Source organism: Dermacentor albipictus, chromosome 10 (assembly GCF_038994185.2).
Source record: "Dermacentor albipictus isolate Rhodes 1998 colony chromosome 10, USDA_Dalb.pri_finalv2, whole genome shotgun sequence".
Classification (NCBI taxonomy): domain Eukaryota; kingdom Metazoa; phylum Arthropoda; class Arachnida; order Ixodida; family Ixodidae; genus Dermacentor; species Dermacentor albipictus.
Window position 1 is genome coordinate 76,990,696 of NC_091830.1, and position 17,085 is coordinate 77,007,780.

The following is a 17,085-nucleotide window of genomic DNA, read 5'->3' on the forward strand; positions in this document are numbered from 1 at the left end:
AAAGATGGTTGCTTCACGCACGAGCTTTGCTTCCCCGCGCAAGCAAACGCAAAGGGGGGCAAGGGAGTGGTCTCGCGGTAGCGCGATCAAGTGCGCGAGAGGCGGGCGTGCGGGGGGGAGGGGGGGTGGTAAGTTGACGCGCGTTGCGGTTTCTGGCGCGCGTCTCGGACGTGCGCGCGCATAGCTATTCAGATTCAAATTCTAGTTCTTTATTTATCCATTAAAACACAATAAAAGTAGGGCGCGGATCATAAGCGCGGCAAGTTCACAAGAGCAGTTGAACGCAGACGAAGCAGCGCACCCTGCTTTAGAGGTAGTCTGCCGCGTGTGCAAAGAGTGGGCGTGCCGAGACGGCGTGGCATCACGCAAGTTGTCTTCCTGGGCGTTTCGTATTAAAGGTTGCGTAATCTCGAGTTTCGTTCACCCGTTGGAGCAAGAGGAAGCCCAAGGATTCACTCCCCGATGCCGGCATTCTTCATGATATCATCGTCCACGTGCGGGTGAGACTATCAGCCGTGGGGGTGGAGTGCACGCGAAAGCGTGGCTGGCTTCCCTTAATTCGCACAGACTACGTGAAGATATCGTCGACGTGCCATGAAACCGTGTTATTCGTCGCCGACTCCCAAAGTCATCAAGATGAATAGTGTTTTCTTCAAATTTACTTTTATCGATTGCGCTATGATGGGGAAGATTCTGCGGCCCTTTTTCGTGTAAGAAAAAATCAATTGGTGATTGCCCTTCTTAGAAGGTCGAATTTCGATAAGACGAAATGTCGATATAACGAAGCAAGTTGCCGATTTCACCTACTTCGTTATGTAGATATTGAAGTGTGTTTCCTTCGCATTTAAACAATTTTAGCGCCAAGAAATATTACGCAAACATTCCTTGGTTCACCTGGAATGCAGCGTATTTCTTCATTGCTCTTGGTAGTATGAGGTGCAGTCAAAATCCATGGCGTCACGAAAAAGTGGCGTGCTACTTCGAAACGAACGTCGCCACCTGTGGTTCGTCTCTTAGTTTTTTTGGGCCTACCATATTTTTGCTGACGCTGAACGCGTACTTCACGGGACTCCACGGGACTTATTTATTCTTAAAGCTTAATTTTTTTCTTGGTTGTCCATTTTTTTACTGTGCCATCGGATAACTAGATCTAATGTATGGCGTCATTTGTATTGACCGGTTGAGCAACTACTGGAAAATGTCCAGTAACTGCTATTTAGCATTCGACGGTAGTACACGGAAGGTTGTCGCTCAGGATCATACAGCAGGTATGCTTAAGAACCAGCCGCTGCCGGTAAAATGAATTTCCATGTCATGCAACACATGAAGTTGTTTTCTTTCTTTTTTTATTGGCAGCACCACGCACAGCAAGCACAGGTTATGGCTTTATTGGAGTTTTTTGGCGAGTACCGCTGCCTAATCAGTGCAAATGCAGTGTGCTTGTCTGTGTCCGCCGCAGTACCCTGTTTTGTGGCCGCTGTCCTTGCATTTCTTGTCGCAGTTGCCGGCATGTCGGCAGGCGCGACCTGCAAAATGCAGTTGACGTCGTCATGTCACATCATTCGTGGCCACAGTTTCGAAAACTATGAGGAGCCACGGCTGGCCACATGGACCTGCGAGAGGCTGTGTTGTTGGAACAGTAACAGACAGGTTTGGAGTGAGGAGCATTTATGTTCTGGCAAGTTGCCACATACCGCAAGTTCAAACAGTGCGAAAAGACGAGGGCAAAAGCCACAAGTACACACGGCAATAGCGCTGGTGAAGTGAGCAAGCGTTCCTTCACCGCATCTTGTTGCGCTCTTTAAACTTTGCACTATGAGGTTTGGACTACGTGCACTTCACTGCCTAACCGTCAGCACGGTGGCTCCGGAGGCTATGGTCCACGCGAGAGACTTTCGTGCAAACGCTACTTCAGGGAACTCTGACATTGCGACCGCTCAGCTACCGCGAGAACGTTGCTTAGTGCATGCATGTCTAACCTTCATCTTGTGACTTCCAACTTTTCCGTGACGCACCTACTACGTTTTTGTTTTTCTAAGTTTCTCACCACTTACAGTTTTCAAAAGACAACAAAACAATTTACATCGTCGCGCATGTGCAACACTTGCAAATAATTTTGTTTATGAAGTAATCTCTGGTTGAATATGGTTAGGTTGCTAATTCACAAAGCCGTTTAAAGCCAGGAGGACTAGGTTTCGGGAAATTCGTGTGCTGCCCATCATTCATATTCTGGCTGAGCCACCATTCTTGCAGCTCCCATAGAAAAACAAAAAGAATTCTTCGGCTTTACGTGCTTGTCTGAAACATTATCTGACAATGAGGCGCGCCGTAGTGGGGGCTCTCGTACACGATCATTTTGCATCCTCACTCAATTGGAAGGCGACTGCCGCGGCCTGAACTGAACCCACGACCTCGTGCTCAGGAACGCAATGCAACACCATAGCCATTCGGCTATCACGCTGGCTACCTCCCTCAGACAATAGCGCCAGAATTTACGCTAGTGATTTTTGTAGTAGCCTCAATGCTCCGAACAAGATCCCGAGTCAGCTCACTCGCAGCCACTTGGACTTGGAGGCGTTCGTGAGTCTGTGATTCCCAGTGAATTGAAGTCCGTGAATTGAAATTCAGTGAGTTTAAGTATATGAAACGCATAAGGCCCCATTTCCTTTTAAATAGGCAACAGTACGGTAAGCATGACCACGAGCCTCTGTATTCTGAAGCACTGTCTCCTGCCTTCAGTTAAGCTTCAGTGAGGATATCTGACAAAAGGTCTTGCGTCAAAACAATAAACATTTATATATGGCAGGGAAGATGCCACACGTGCAACGGCCTCGAGAGGCAGATGACCGGGGCGAGCGCTTGGCGCCTTTTTAGACACCTATTAGATCCGGAGGAGACTCGGGCCGCTCAAGGCCACAAGACTCGTACACTAGTGAGAGATTATAAAGGCGATAACTTCCTCGACTCAATACGTGACCGTTACTTTAAGAAGGCCGAAAGCATCCAGCACGCCGAGTACGACGGCGTCACAAACGAGAAACTGGACGCAGAATTTAGCGAATCGGAAATTCGGATAGTCCTGTTCGAACTCAACACTCGATCGGCGCCCGGCCGGGACCGGGTTACCAACAAGACTCCCCGCAACCTAGACGACGAGTCAATCTCCCGACTCGCGGCCTACGTCAATGAGTGCTGGCGAGAGGGTTCGCTTCCCGAGGCGTGGAAACGGGCCCGCGCTATCATGATTCCTAAACCAGGCAAGCAAGTTACGCTCGATAATCTAAGACCGATTTCGCTTACTTCTTGCGTCGGTAAATTCATGGAACACGCAGTTCTCACCCGCGTGACCGACTTTCTCGAAGATCATGACGCGTTCCCGCGCACCATGCTAGGATTCCGCCGCAACCTCTCCGCACAGGACGTATTGCTTCAGCTTAAACACCAGATCGTAGACGACACTACCAGCTCCACTAAGGCAATTCTAGGCTTAGATAATAAAAAGTCCTTTGTCAAGGTTAAGCACGAAGCGATCTTAAAAACAATTAGAACGTTAGGACTAGGCCAAAGAATGTATAATTACGTTAGAGATTTCCTCGCGGGCAGGCGCGCATGCGTCGTCGTCGGCGACGAGAAATCGCCGGAATTTGAGACGGGTCCGTGCGGCACGCCGCAAGGATCCGTCATATCACCATTACTCTTTAATTTAGTTCTACTTGGTCTACCCGAGAAATTAACAGAAATAGAAGGATTATATCACAGTCTCTACGCGGATGACATCACCCTCTGGGTTCCCGGGGGAAGATGTGACGGTCACGTCGAGCGAACGCTACAGGCAGGAGTAGATGCGGTTCAGGATTACTTGCGTGGAACGGGCCTCGAGTGCTCGGCTACCAAGTCCGAACTCTTACTCTACAAACCCACAAGGAGGGGTCGTAAAACCCTGCGCGAAGAGGAACGGGAATATTCCAAAATACGCATTACATTGGCATTACATTAACTTTTATTTATGTATTGCCAAGTGTATGTAATGTGGTGGTGCCTACTATCTGCATTGCTTTTATTTGTCCTTATCCCATTTCTTTGTTCCTTGTTTGTTTGTTCCGTCATAGAAAAGTCTCTTGATTGATGATTGTAAGTATTATTTATATGTAATGTTCTTTGCGAACGGTTGATTGCGCTACTCACTGCCACCATGTAATACGGGGGCTAAGGGCACCTCAAGCTGCCTCATTGCAGCTTTTCTCTTAGCCCTCGTCATTGTATTTTAGCAATGGAAACAAATAAAGGAAAGAAAGAAAAGAAAGATGGTACTCCCGTACCGTACGTAGAGAAAATTAGAATCCTAGGGTTACACCTGCAGGCAAACGGCCATAACGGAGAGACGGTGCGAATACTTCGTCATTCGGTAAATGACACGATCCGACTCTTGCGTCGCATCACGAATAGACGCAATGGCATGCGTGAAGAGTGCGCGATCCGTCTCGTGCAGGCGTACCCGATAAGCCGCATAACGTATGTTATGCGGCTACCTGAGTTGGATCGGGTCCGAAAAAAAACAAAGTCGAATGCATGATCCGAAAGGCTTTCAAGAGGGCTGTCGGCGTTCCACTCAACGTGAGCACCGACAAGTTTATAGAGCTCGTAGTTCACAACTCCCTTAACGAGTTAATCGAGGCGCACGACATTGCGCAATACGAACGATTATCGAGGTCAAAGGCAGGTCGATGCATCCTCGAGTCGCTCAGCATCGCGTACCATACTCAGAGGGAGAAAAGACGGCGGTTCCCGCCTCTGTTCGCGACCGCCTGATCATCCCGTTGCTTCCCAAGAACATGCACCCGACGCACCACACCGGGAGACGCAACAAACGAGCAAGCGACCTTCAGAAGAAGTTTGGTATGAGGAACAAGGCGGTATACGTAGACGCGGCGCGATATGGAGGAGGGAGAAGCGCACACGCGATAGCGGTTGTAGACCGCTCGGGTAAGTGGCTCGCGAGCGCCACGGTGACCACGGGACACACCGAGGCGGCCGAAGAAGCCGCGATAGCCCTAGCACTCGTCGCGGTGCCGAACGCTGCGATCGTGATCAGCGACTCGCAGGCGGCAATCCGCGGCTTCGCGCGCGGTCGTGTCTCGCGGGAAGCGGCCCGCATACTCCAAATTTCTGACGACGGCGAATCGTCATCGCCCTCGCAATCCCAAAATTCTACGGTCTTCTTTGTCTAGGCCTCAGCACACACCGATGTTCCGCTCGCGGGAAACGAGGCGGCCCATGCCACGGCTCGAGGTCTCACACGCCGAGCCGCCGCTGATTATGTGGCCGCCTCCGCCCCCGAGAGCGGGGCATCGGATCTGCCGGATCGGGACAGTACAACAGCAACACAACAACAAAAAGCACACTGGGCGTGGGGCGATAGCCTAACCACGTTCAGAGACCTCACCCAACACTACAGACTCGAAAGACGCACATTCCCGCCACCGCACGATAAATCGAACAGGAACGAGGCCGTAACGTTACGCTTGCTCCAGACACACGCCTACCGCAGCCCCGCTACCTTACACCACTGCTATCCGCGTTTATATTCAACAGACGCGTGTAAAACATGCGGACAGAGAGCAACGGTGCGACACATGCTTTGGGAGTGTGCCGGCAACAACGGTAATCAAACCAGCTCCGTTAGCGACGCGTCCATAATCGCGGCCGTTGCCAGGGTAGGGGAGGGCTCGAGCTCGCTTCTTCCCGACGCTGCCCCGGATGCGGGAGCCGCCGGGGACCTTCTCCGTAGGCGTCGCCGCCGCTGGGAGGCGGCTATCAGAAGTTCAGAGCTGGCAGACCAGCTCAGGGCCGTCCTGCAAGCCGAAGATGCCGCTCGAGTCCATGGACTTCGAGCCGTCACCTGAGGCCACCACAGCAAGAACTGCCGGACTATTCTTTATTAAAGTTTCTTCTTCTTGTACACCAATAAAGAAACTGTATTGAATTAATGCATGATTATTGAAGAAGTGTACAGCGTGCCGTCATGCCGCACGCCTGCCAGGAACTTGTCAGAATTACCTTAACCGAAGCAAGTACACCTTTGCGTCCTTTCACCATCAACTCCTTACAAGAGTATCATCGCCGACAAAAGAACGAAGCTATTTCGTCAACAAAACTTTTGGTAAACCTAGACGCAACGTTCGTAAATTCCTAACACGAGCCTAAATTTGTAAACATTACTGAAACACCAGGAGAGATGGTACGTGTGCCATCATGGTGAACGGACAACAAAAGAACCACTGTGTATCAATCACTATGTGGCTGCTGAATCACCCACGCTGGCGACAACTCGTGCGCCATTGCAACAATACTTCAGTGCTTTCTCATTGGCTCCACTTAGGCTCCCCTAACATGGCAGCACGAGCACTGGGGATTATATCCACCTGCCCGTCGTTTCGCAAAACGGCAGTACACACAGACACTCACGTCGCCATGGTTCGACTTTGTTGCGTTGTGGATTGCAAACGTAGCGACTGGCAATATGTCCAGCTGCGACATCGTGTCTCTCTTCAAGCCAGTAGACGAGCGGACTGGCTGCAGCGCATCGGACTGCCGCACCGATCGGTGCAAATCCTGGCACCGATCGGATGATCGGTGCCAGGATTTGCGCGATTGCGGCTGTGACTTACACCGGAAGATCACTAACGCAATAGCGTTTCGCGAGTCCGGTATTAGGGCAAACGCAAGCGCAAGGGGACAAGGCCTGGCCGCTTGACTGTGCCGTCTAACGGGTGAGCAGAAGCGCAAGTGTGAATGGTCTGCACGGTGCAGCCACCTGGTGGCCTAGAGCTCAACCACACACAGTAGCAGTCACAAAACGTGCTCTTCTTTGCTGATGGTGTAAATTTTTCGCAGGAGGGTAATCATCAACACGTTGTTTTTGTAGATGTTTAAAATTATTTCCACTTGTTTAGAGCAATATTAGCTCTTTGTTTGGCTGGTTAAGCTCTGTGCCAACAAGTCGCTGTGCCGTGCAGACCGATCAGGCCTCTCACGTGCGCCTACGGTAATGTTCCTTCACCAGCTTGAGTTTATGCCTACAGCCATCTGCCGGAACACATAGCTTGCCTGTGCTTACGGGAATACCAGATACGGTCGGCGTTTCGACAGAATGCTCGCAACGCACGCTGCTTCGATAGCTCTCGCTTCGGGTCGATGGCCAAGCGGCTAGCGGAGACGTTTCGCGCGGGCGGGGGCGGGCTCCAAAACAACCAGAAGTGGACGATGTGACGTCGCATCATGACGCAGAACCAGTGAAGGTGGAGCTTAGCCCCGATCGCTAGGCGAATGAGTTGTGGAGGAAAAGCATGGCTAGGGAGGAGGGTAACTTGTAATAGCTTGTAGCTCCATTAATACTTAACGCTTCACTTAAATTGTGATGCGAATGTTCTTCTTAAGCTGCACTCTACGTGTCTACAAAATTTGTCGGAACCGTTTCAGGGGCTGTTTAAGAGCTCCTAAAGGTCTGAAAACCACGGGAGGGGGCAAAATATTCCGGAGTCCCCACTATACGGCGCGCGTCATATTCATATCATGGTTTGGCTACATCAAACAACATACTTCAAACTGTAATAATACTCATGTACTTACGGACTCGCAGATGCGGCAGGTGTGTTTCCTCCGCTGTTGTGCAGCAGAAGGCCAGGAAAGCTGCACGCAAGTAAAACACAATGTGCATGCGCATAACATAGACCATCTCTATAACGAACTCATCAGTACGCAAAATTTCCTTTGTTGTAAGCGGTATTTCGTGAAATGGGGAAGTGCTGTTATTTACTCCTAGTAGCGCGGGTCCTACATTCAAATGATATGGGCGTTTGTAACAAGATATAGAAGCAAAGCTGTATTTTGCAGTGGCGGATGAGTGTGGCGAGATAATGACGTGGCACATCAATAGCTACCTAGTCTATTGGTCACCATCACGCGATGACACAGGTTGTAACAAGAAGCGGCTACTACCTAGCAAAGACACGAATAAGGAGAAACTGCAGTAATTGTACACACACAATTGAGCATGAAGCTGAAACTACTCGTAAACTCTAAAAGAGATAATAATTATGAGACAAAAGATCACATTACTAAAAAAACTGGGCATAAGTTGATTTCGATTTTCTTCAGCAAGGAAGCAGTACTTCGTTGTCACCATCTTTTTGTTGTTCTATATCTGCGTTATCCTATCGCCGTCTTCATGGCCTGGTAAATTATAAGTGGCGACATATTTATTGTATTTATCGTACATTTAATATTTTAATAAAACATCTGCATATCATTATTGTATAGGGTCGTTCCTCGTTCTTTAGTGTGGTCCTTTTTTGTTTTATCCATTTTTCTTTCGCTTTTCTCCATTTCGAGGCCGCAGAAACGTTCACATGGACTCGTGGACATATTCTAATATTCGTTAGGAAACTTATTCTCTTCTACAGACTCCAATTTTTCTCCTTCGTAGAATAGTAATGAATTTGATCGCCCAGATGCCTTGCACAGGAGGATGTATTGATGCACTTGCCTCTTCTTATACTACAGTAAGATCACGTACTACGTGATGCCTGCGGTAAACGAAAATTAATCTTCTGCAGCTAATCTTCTACACAGTCACCCGAGCAGACGGACGGTAATGCGGCTGCCATGGCAGCTGAACTGGAAAAAACACCCTACGCGTGAAGACGCGGCTTTGGCTCGACAATTATTCGCAGCTTCTAATCCGCTCCTATTCATTTTTTTTATATTTTTTTTAATAAACGTAGCGCCTGATTTCCCTTATGCTGTATCTGGCTTTGTCATCCGTTTTGCTTCGTGTAGTTGCAAATTAATAAAAAAAAATCCGGGACAGAAATAACGTTGGAGGACGCTTAAGCTTCGCCTTCAAGAGTGGAACGCGTTAGCGTTATGCACTCCGTTCACACCGCCCTCAAATGCCCTCGGCATGCTATTGAGTCACACAAAGACATAGTTCTCATAGTCCAAGTCCAAGTCTGCTGTCTGTCCAAGTCTGTCCAGTTCTGCTGTGGACTTCCAGGTCCACAGCAGAACATTTTTCTAATTATTTGTTCCAGGAGTACCACGCAGACGCATGACTCCTCGCCAGCTGCACGGCACACATCACAGGGGAAACGTTCCTACCAGACGCGCTACGGCGCAGCGAACACGTCAGAGGCGTCCCGCATCGGACGCTGCACCTAGGAATCGCGCTGGGAGTGGAAAGAGAAGCCGCTTCGCCTAATTATGAGGGTTCGAGTGACGCGCGCTGGAAGTTGGGAGAGAGCGAGAAAACTTATTAAACGAAAAGGTATTGGGGCATCCTCGCATCGCTCCCCGCACAGCCCCAATGAGCTCAAACGAGACGAAGGGAAGAAGAGGGGGAGTGGCGCGCCAGCTGTCGGGGCAGCGCCGCACATTGCGAGGAGCGGGTCTTCTGTGCTTGCCGCAAGGTGGCTCTGCGTGTGCGCCAAGCGCAGAAGAAATGTAACGGAAACATACTTCGCTACTCGTTTAACTGCGACTTCTGTAATTTATATGTTCATAATGACCAATATACACCGCAGTAGAACTTTCTGCGGCCCGTTTCTAAGGCAACACCGCATTCGCTAGAGGCGCTTTGAACCATCGAACATAGACCCTAGCTGAGTGGTAGCGTCTCCGTCTCACACTCTGTAGACCCTGGTTTTCGCTCGCAGCCAACCCCACCGACGACACCAGCTTTTCTGCGAGACGAGCTCCTTAACGCTGTCGCGTTAAAACACTTCTTCTGAGTTGTGAATGCGAACGCATTAATGTAACAACTCCGCTGAGCGGTCCTTCGAGTTACGAACTCATCGGGGGAAAGCGAGCGCATTGAGACGCTTGTCGAGTTTTGATTTGGCCTGACGAAGGCGCAGTTAGAACGGGGGCGACAGCTAGCGCTGAAAGGCAACGTGGCAATAGCGCTAGTTTCCGAGAGCGAGGTGATGTCACGGCGATACCCTCTCCCCTCAGGCAATAGGGCGGCTGCGGGTTAAGCCTTTCACCCGCGTGGTCCGTCGAGGCCCGAACCAGCAAGCGGGAGCCAGCGTCTCAGCCGCCAGCGTTTCTCAATAAATTGGTCTCGTGACGCCTTAGCTGCCTGTCGAGCCGTCGTCGGCCGGTTGTCTTCTAGCTGGGCAGCGTTCATGTGCACCAGTGCACAGCATGACGTGGTGCGGTGTGCTGTGGTGTAGGGTACTGCATTGCGGTGTGGTGGATGTGCCTTTGCGAACATGCACTACAACCATTTCAAGATCGTGGATAGTATCATGTCCAACGAATCTACTTCGTCGGTTTCCATTGCATGCTGATATCTACTCTCGATTACAAGAGGGCGAACAATCTTTGTTCACATGATAGCCTTCGGATGCCAAAAAGAACGCTAGCAATAATACAGAGCAACCATGTGGAAATGTTCGTCAAACCTGGTCGCGATTCAACGAAACTGCAAATGTACGTACTCAATACGCTTATGATATTGTATTGGGTTGTCAAAAAATACTTTTGCAGTTAACGCTATTATAAGGTTTTTTATGTGGTGTTTACCAGTCGAAATATCGAAAAAGAAGATTGCTTTTCAATATCGAGACGCTGCTAATGAAAGGGTCGACAAACGCACATCGACGCAGAAGGGAAACGAGCGATTTGAGGGAAAAATCACGCAATCCTCTTAGTCCATTTCATGTTAGCAGGCAACACTCAGCTATCTAAATTTATTGAAATAATAATGTTAGTCTCACTCACCGACCAGGAATCCAAGAAGGACGGCTACGGAGAAGAACCGCATGTTGGTACTGCGCTGACCTTGCTGATCTGCCAGCGAAATAAGATTCCATTCGCAATGAGTCACGTGCTGACACGCCAACCATCATTCACCCCACTCACTCCGGTGCAACTCCAAATTTAACCTCGTTATGGTGGTTCGATGCGCGAGGCGGTCTTGATTGACAGGCTATGAGCACGCTTGTTTAACGCACATCAGCGCTAATATCGATCTTACATTGCTCACGCTACTGACCTACCTACGCGAATAAAATTGGTATTCTCTCTACTAAAGTTAAACTCGAACATCGGAAAGCCGGATAAAACAAATTGTTCTCCACAAAATACACCTCAAAATTGTTTATCGACGCTCATGTAACATAACTCCGTTCATATAACGAAATGATACATCGAATCCTCGAGGAACACGCTGCCGAGAAAGTGGACTGATCAGCTAGTCTACACCGTATCTTGTGTTTCGATCTATCAATCTGATATATCGAAAGAGTGTTTTATACGAAAACTGATATATGGCTGGAAGACAGACAGACAGACAGACGGACAGACAGACAGACAGACAGACAGACAGACAGACAGACAGACAGACAGACAGACAGACAGACAGACAGACAGACAGACAGACAGACAGACAGACAGACAGACAGACAGACAGACAGACAGACAGACAGACAGACAGACAGACAGACAGACAGACAGACAGACAGACAGACAGACAGACAGACAGACAGAGAGACAGACAGATAGATAGATAGATAGATAGATATATAGATACATAGATAGATAGATAGATAGATAGATAGATAGATAGATAGCTAGATAGCTAGATAGATAGATAGATAGATAGATAGATAGATTTCTCTCTAGCATTTATTCCTGGTTTAATGGCAAGATAGATCATTCTAGCTCAGACCGACCTTCTTGCCCTTCCTCTAATTCCACTTTCCTGTTCTGTAAGCTTTACAGGGACTCAATTACGCAAACATTCGTTCGCGGGAGACATGCGGAAAAGAATTAATTTCTGCCCATTCCAAGACGTTTGTCAATGTGTGGTCGTCTCAGAGAGCTAAGGCAGATAGAGTCAACAAAGACAATACAAAGGTAGCGCTGAAGTATTGTCACCACATGGTGGCGGTAGAAAATCTAATCCATGGTTAAATTTGCTGTGCGCGAAAAAATTCGGACTGTTTGACGCATCGGTCGCAACAGCAACCATTGTTAAGATGACATATCAGCGGCTAACTGCAGGTCGAAGGCCACATCAAAATGTTTCTAGTCAACCGTGCCTTCGGCAAACTGGCCCAATACTACACCTGCTGGTTACCCTACCTGATTGCTCCGACAAATTGCCTGCCGTCCTCTTGTGCGTTTTACTTCCATTCACACCAAGTGTTACTCTAGCAGATTTTTCTTCTCTGCGCAATACATTATAAGCTGTCTTATTCTCCTCTTTGCCTTTAATCCCTACTACAACATCATCCTACACGTATTACACTTGTATTCTTGATACTCATACTACGCCCTAATGCTGCCCCTGTTATTTTCCTTTCCATCGGATTCGTGGAATTCTTTGTTTCCATATTCTAAGCCACAGATGTTTGGCCTCACAGATTAGTACTGCAACAGTACGTTGTATTCACAAGTATATCGGTAAGCCGCCCATCACGAACCACTTCTATCTCGTTCGCACAAAACAAACCAGCATTTCATATCCTCGAGGGAGGACGAGATGTTACATCTGCGTCTCCTACAGGGCAGACAACGCTACACGAATGCTGGAGGGACTTCTCTCACTGAACCTATTCATGGCGAATAAACAGCGAGTCACATAGGAAGGAAAGGTATAGCTATGGTTCGTGTACTTTCATGTAAAATTGTCGCACACTATTTATGTCGTCAGAAGTGCAAACATGCGTCTCTTGAGCCTGAGCCAGTCTATGAACAAGGTTGCAGTGACAAAGCGTGATTGGCGAGACTTTATGGGATGTTTGAAGCCGGTTCAGCGAGAGACTGCGATATCGGCCAGAGTATAAATGAGATCTGCTCAGCACCGTGATTTGCGCCCCAAAATGCGAACTTAACAACTAGAGAAAGGAAATGCATCGTCGTTTACCGTCTAACTAAGGAGTCGAAAGAAGCTTCGTTCCAGAAGACCGGGGTTACCTGGGGCGATCCTCAGATCGATTGAAGTGCGCCGGCTTGTTATTCGTACGCTTTTAAATATTAGAACGGCTGGCCGCTGAAGCGAAATTTTCCTGCGTGTTTTGGCCTTGACACGTGTCAGGTTTCCGTTAGTCGACGCCGGACGTTGCAGGTTATTGTCTTTTGAGTTTAGTGTCATTGCAAGTACAGGTATAGCTGCGCTTGATAGGTAAGACGGCTTTGACATGAGAGATATGAGCCGGTATAAACGGGAGATAGACATGCCTACGAGAAACGCGAGAGTTGTCAGGGATGCTAAAATAAAGCTACGATAAGAACAACGATTTGACGACCCTTTCCTTTGTAAGTTAAACCACCCTGTATGCATCCTTTCTGACATGTTGTCGCGATGTAGGTCGTCGATCCGAACTGCAGCGTGTGCGTTGCCATAGCAAAAAAACATAAAGAAAGGAATAAAGAAGCAAGAGGAGAAACGATAGGATGAACTCCTTATTACTTGTCATGATGAACTTGACTTTTGTGGTTATTTACGTAGAGCTGGTACTGTTCGTGTGTGTCTGAATTTTACTGTCTCGTCTTCTCCGGGCTATTCATTGCTATTCAATTTATGTGTTGGAAAATAAAACAAGCACAGCAACAATGCCTTGGTTTGGGCGCGCTGGTCCACCTTGACAGTTTTCATGAAAACGCGCTAAAGACAAAGACGCTCGAAAACGCAAGGAGATTGCGCCAGTTTGGTTTGGTTTGGTTTGGTTTGGTGCCTACGGATATGGCTCAATCCACTACGGGGGATCATCCATGAATCGGGTGGCAGTAGGTAAAAAGGGAAGAATACGTAAATAGAGCTTTGTAATTTATAAATCCTATGAAATAAATACTAATCGTTATCAACAATTTTCAGGATGTGTTGTCTTAAAACTTGAAGTTAATATATTTCTGTTCATATAGAGGAAAATGAAACAGTGAAATTGACATGGCAGTCTCTTTGTTTATTTACAAAATTAAATATGCCATCAAATACGTTCCTATTGTAGTGTCCTAGTGCCGAAGCCCCAAGAGGCAGTATCACAGGGAGCGTAAGGACCAATCCGAGGACCAAACCAAAACGTGGGGGAGAGTACTACGTCATGAGGAACGCCCCTTGTCTGTTTGTGCTCATGTTGATTTGAAGAGTTGAATTCAACTCGCTCGCCGCAACAACTAGTAGGCGACCTTCTTAGTGACATTAAACATTGCGAAGGCATATGACAGCGTTGATGACAACATCTTGATCGACAGTCTTGAAAGTGTGAATCTCCCGCAGTTCATAATTGCATGGATTCGTAATTTCCTGAGCGGACCTACATTTTATTGGTATCAAAACTGTGTTTCTTCTCAACGTTACAAACAGACAAGGGGCGTTCCTCATGACGTAGTACTCTCCCCCATTTTATTTATTATTTTACTGAGTCATATTCCTACACACAGTGATGTGCATGTATACGTATACGCTGATGATATTGTACTTTTTCGGTGTCAAGCGATATACATAGCTTTTAGAAAGAATGGAATCATATTTCAATCAATTTGAAATATGGCATAGGTGAATACAAATGTGGCTAAATGTCAACAAAAGTGTCATTATAGTTTCCCCTTTACTATTCCCGTCCGAATAACACTGAAGCATGATCACTTGATAACTTCACAGGTACCATCATTAAAATATATGGGAATCATTCTTACAGAAAAGCTTAATTGGTGGACACACATAGAATACAACGCATCTAAAGGAGCGCGGGCTGTTGGTTTATTACGAAGAGTCAGCAACAGTCATTTTGGAATGCGCAGGCAGACTCTTGTGATGATTTATTGCTCATATCCTGTCCTCATTTTAGTGTTTGGTTGCGCACTATTTTCTGGAAGTCCTGCTTACAAATTACGCCCTGTCGTTCTTTTAGAACGCGAATCATCACGTCGATGTCTTGACCTTACAATATTTGTAGCGAGAAATATTCTTTATCATGAAACTCAGCTGCCTTCTCTTCAAACTCTATTTCGGATACTGACAGTCCAGACATTACTGAATATCTACACTTCTCCCGAGAGACGCTACCCCTATGTGTTCGTTCGAGAGTCGGCTGCATTCTTTGCTAATCAGTGGTCTCGACTGCATCGTCCCCAGGCAATTCTGGGTCAGAAGCTATTAGGAGCATTGCAAGTATCAATACGTTATCTGGTTTTCCCTAATTTAACTGCTGCCACAGTAAGCGTTGAATTCGGTAATATGTTTTCCTAATAACGCTAAGCGTCTGCCTATTACATACCTAAAAGGTTCGTTAGATGACCAACTTGAGAACGTCGCTTTAAGTACAATAATAGCCGCAGATGCTTTTGTCACTGAAGAGAAGCAGAAGTGGAAATTTTTTCGCCATGATTAAATTCGTCTTTCTCTCTTCGGTTGCCCATATTTACGCCGATTGGCTTACGAGTTATTGGCTATCATTCTAGCTCTATAAAAGCTAGCTTCATTTATTTATTCAGCCGTAATCATAACCGTCTTCTTATCCGTTTGTTCTGCTCTAACGGTGCCAAATTCATCTAGTGTTCTCCGAGAATTCCATTCATATATCCCCCAACATATACGCCTCTTCTCTTTGTTGTGGTTACCAGGACACATGAGACTCACTTTAAATTAGTTAGCAGACGCACTTGAGGCGGCATCCCTTATATGTCCTGTACTGAGGATCCTGAAACCTTCGGCATACATCACGGCTGCAAGATTTCGAAAATTTTGCGTTCAATGAGAGCATGATAAGTCATGTGAATCAAATAAAAATGATTTCCAGCACCTCAGATTACCTTGGTACAGCAAGTGGTGTCCAACAAGAAAATTTGAATCTCGTTCACTAGAATGCTTTGTCGAATACCAATGCTTAATTTTTATTCCCGTAGGTCTGGTTCGGCACCTTCTCCTCATTGTTTTTATTGCAACGAACTTGAAACTATGGAACACTTCTTTATAGAGTGTCGTAGGGTTTGCCATGCAGAGAAAACGATGTCAGGAGGATTGGTTTGGTCCTCGCATTGGTCCTCACGCTCGCTGTGATACTGTCTCTTGGGGCGTCGGCACTAGGACACTACAATAGGAACGTATTTGATGCCATATTTATTTTGTAAATAAAAAAAAGACACTCCCATGTCAATTTCATTGTTTCATTTTCCTCGATATGAACACAAATATATTAGCTTCAAATTTTAAAACAACACATCCTGAAAATTTTTTCATATGATTTTTCATATTTATTTCTTATGATTTATAAATTACAAAGCTCTATTTAGGTATTCTTCCCTTCTTACCTACTGCCACCCGATTCATGGCTGATCCCCCGTAGTGGATTGAGCCATATCCGTAGGCGCCGAACCTAACGAAACCAAACTGGCGCAATCTCCTTGCGTTTTCGAGCGTCTCCGTCTTTAGCGCGTTTTCATGAAAACTGTCAAGGTGGACCAGCTTGCCTAAACCAAGGCATTGTTGCTGTGCTTGTTTTATTTTCAAACACATAAATTGAATAGCAATGAATAGCCCGCAGATGACGAGACACTAAAATTCAGACACACACGAACAGTACCAGCTCTACGTAAATAACCACAAAAATCAAGTTCATCATGACAAGAAATAAGGGGTTCATCAAATCGTTTCTCCTCTTGCTTCTTTATTCCTTTCTTTATGTTTTTTTTTGCTATGGCAACGCACACGCTGCAGTTCGGATCGACGACCAACATCGCGACAACATGTCAGAAAGGATGCATACAGGGTGGTTTAACTTACAAAGGAAAGGGTCGTCAAATCGTTGTTCTTATCGTAGCTTTATTTTAGCATCCCTGACAACTCTCGCGTTTCTCGTAGGCATGTCTATCTCCCGTTTATACCGGCTCATATCTCTCATGTCAAAGCCGTCTTACCTATCAAGCGCAGCTATACCTGTACTTGCAATGACACTAAACTCAAAAGACAATAACCTGCAACGTCCGGCGTCGACTAACGGAAACCTGACACGTGTCAAGGCCAAAACACGCAGGAAAATTTCGCTTCAGCGGCCAGCCGTTCTAATATTTAAAAGCGTA

At 47.0% G+C, this 17,085-nt stretch overlaps 1 long non-coding RNA gene across 1 annotated transcript; it reads right to left on the reverse strand.

Moving 5' to 3' along the window:
- Positions 1 to 1,329: 1,329 nt before the first annotated feature.
- Positions 1,330 to 13,023, reverse strand: LOC135897986 (uncharacterized). The gene is made up of 4 exons (XR_010563229.1): positions 12,932 to 13,023; positions 10,783 to 10,851; positions 7,630 to 7,689; positions 1,330 to 1,526 (listed from the first exon to the last, which is right to left on the reverse strand). It is a non-coding gene; the product is annotated as an uncharacterized lncRNA (long non-coding RNA).
- Between the last annotated feature and the right edge of the window lie 4,062 nt (positions 13,024 to 17,085).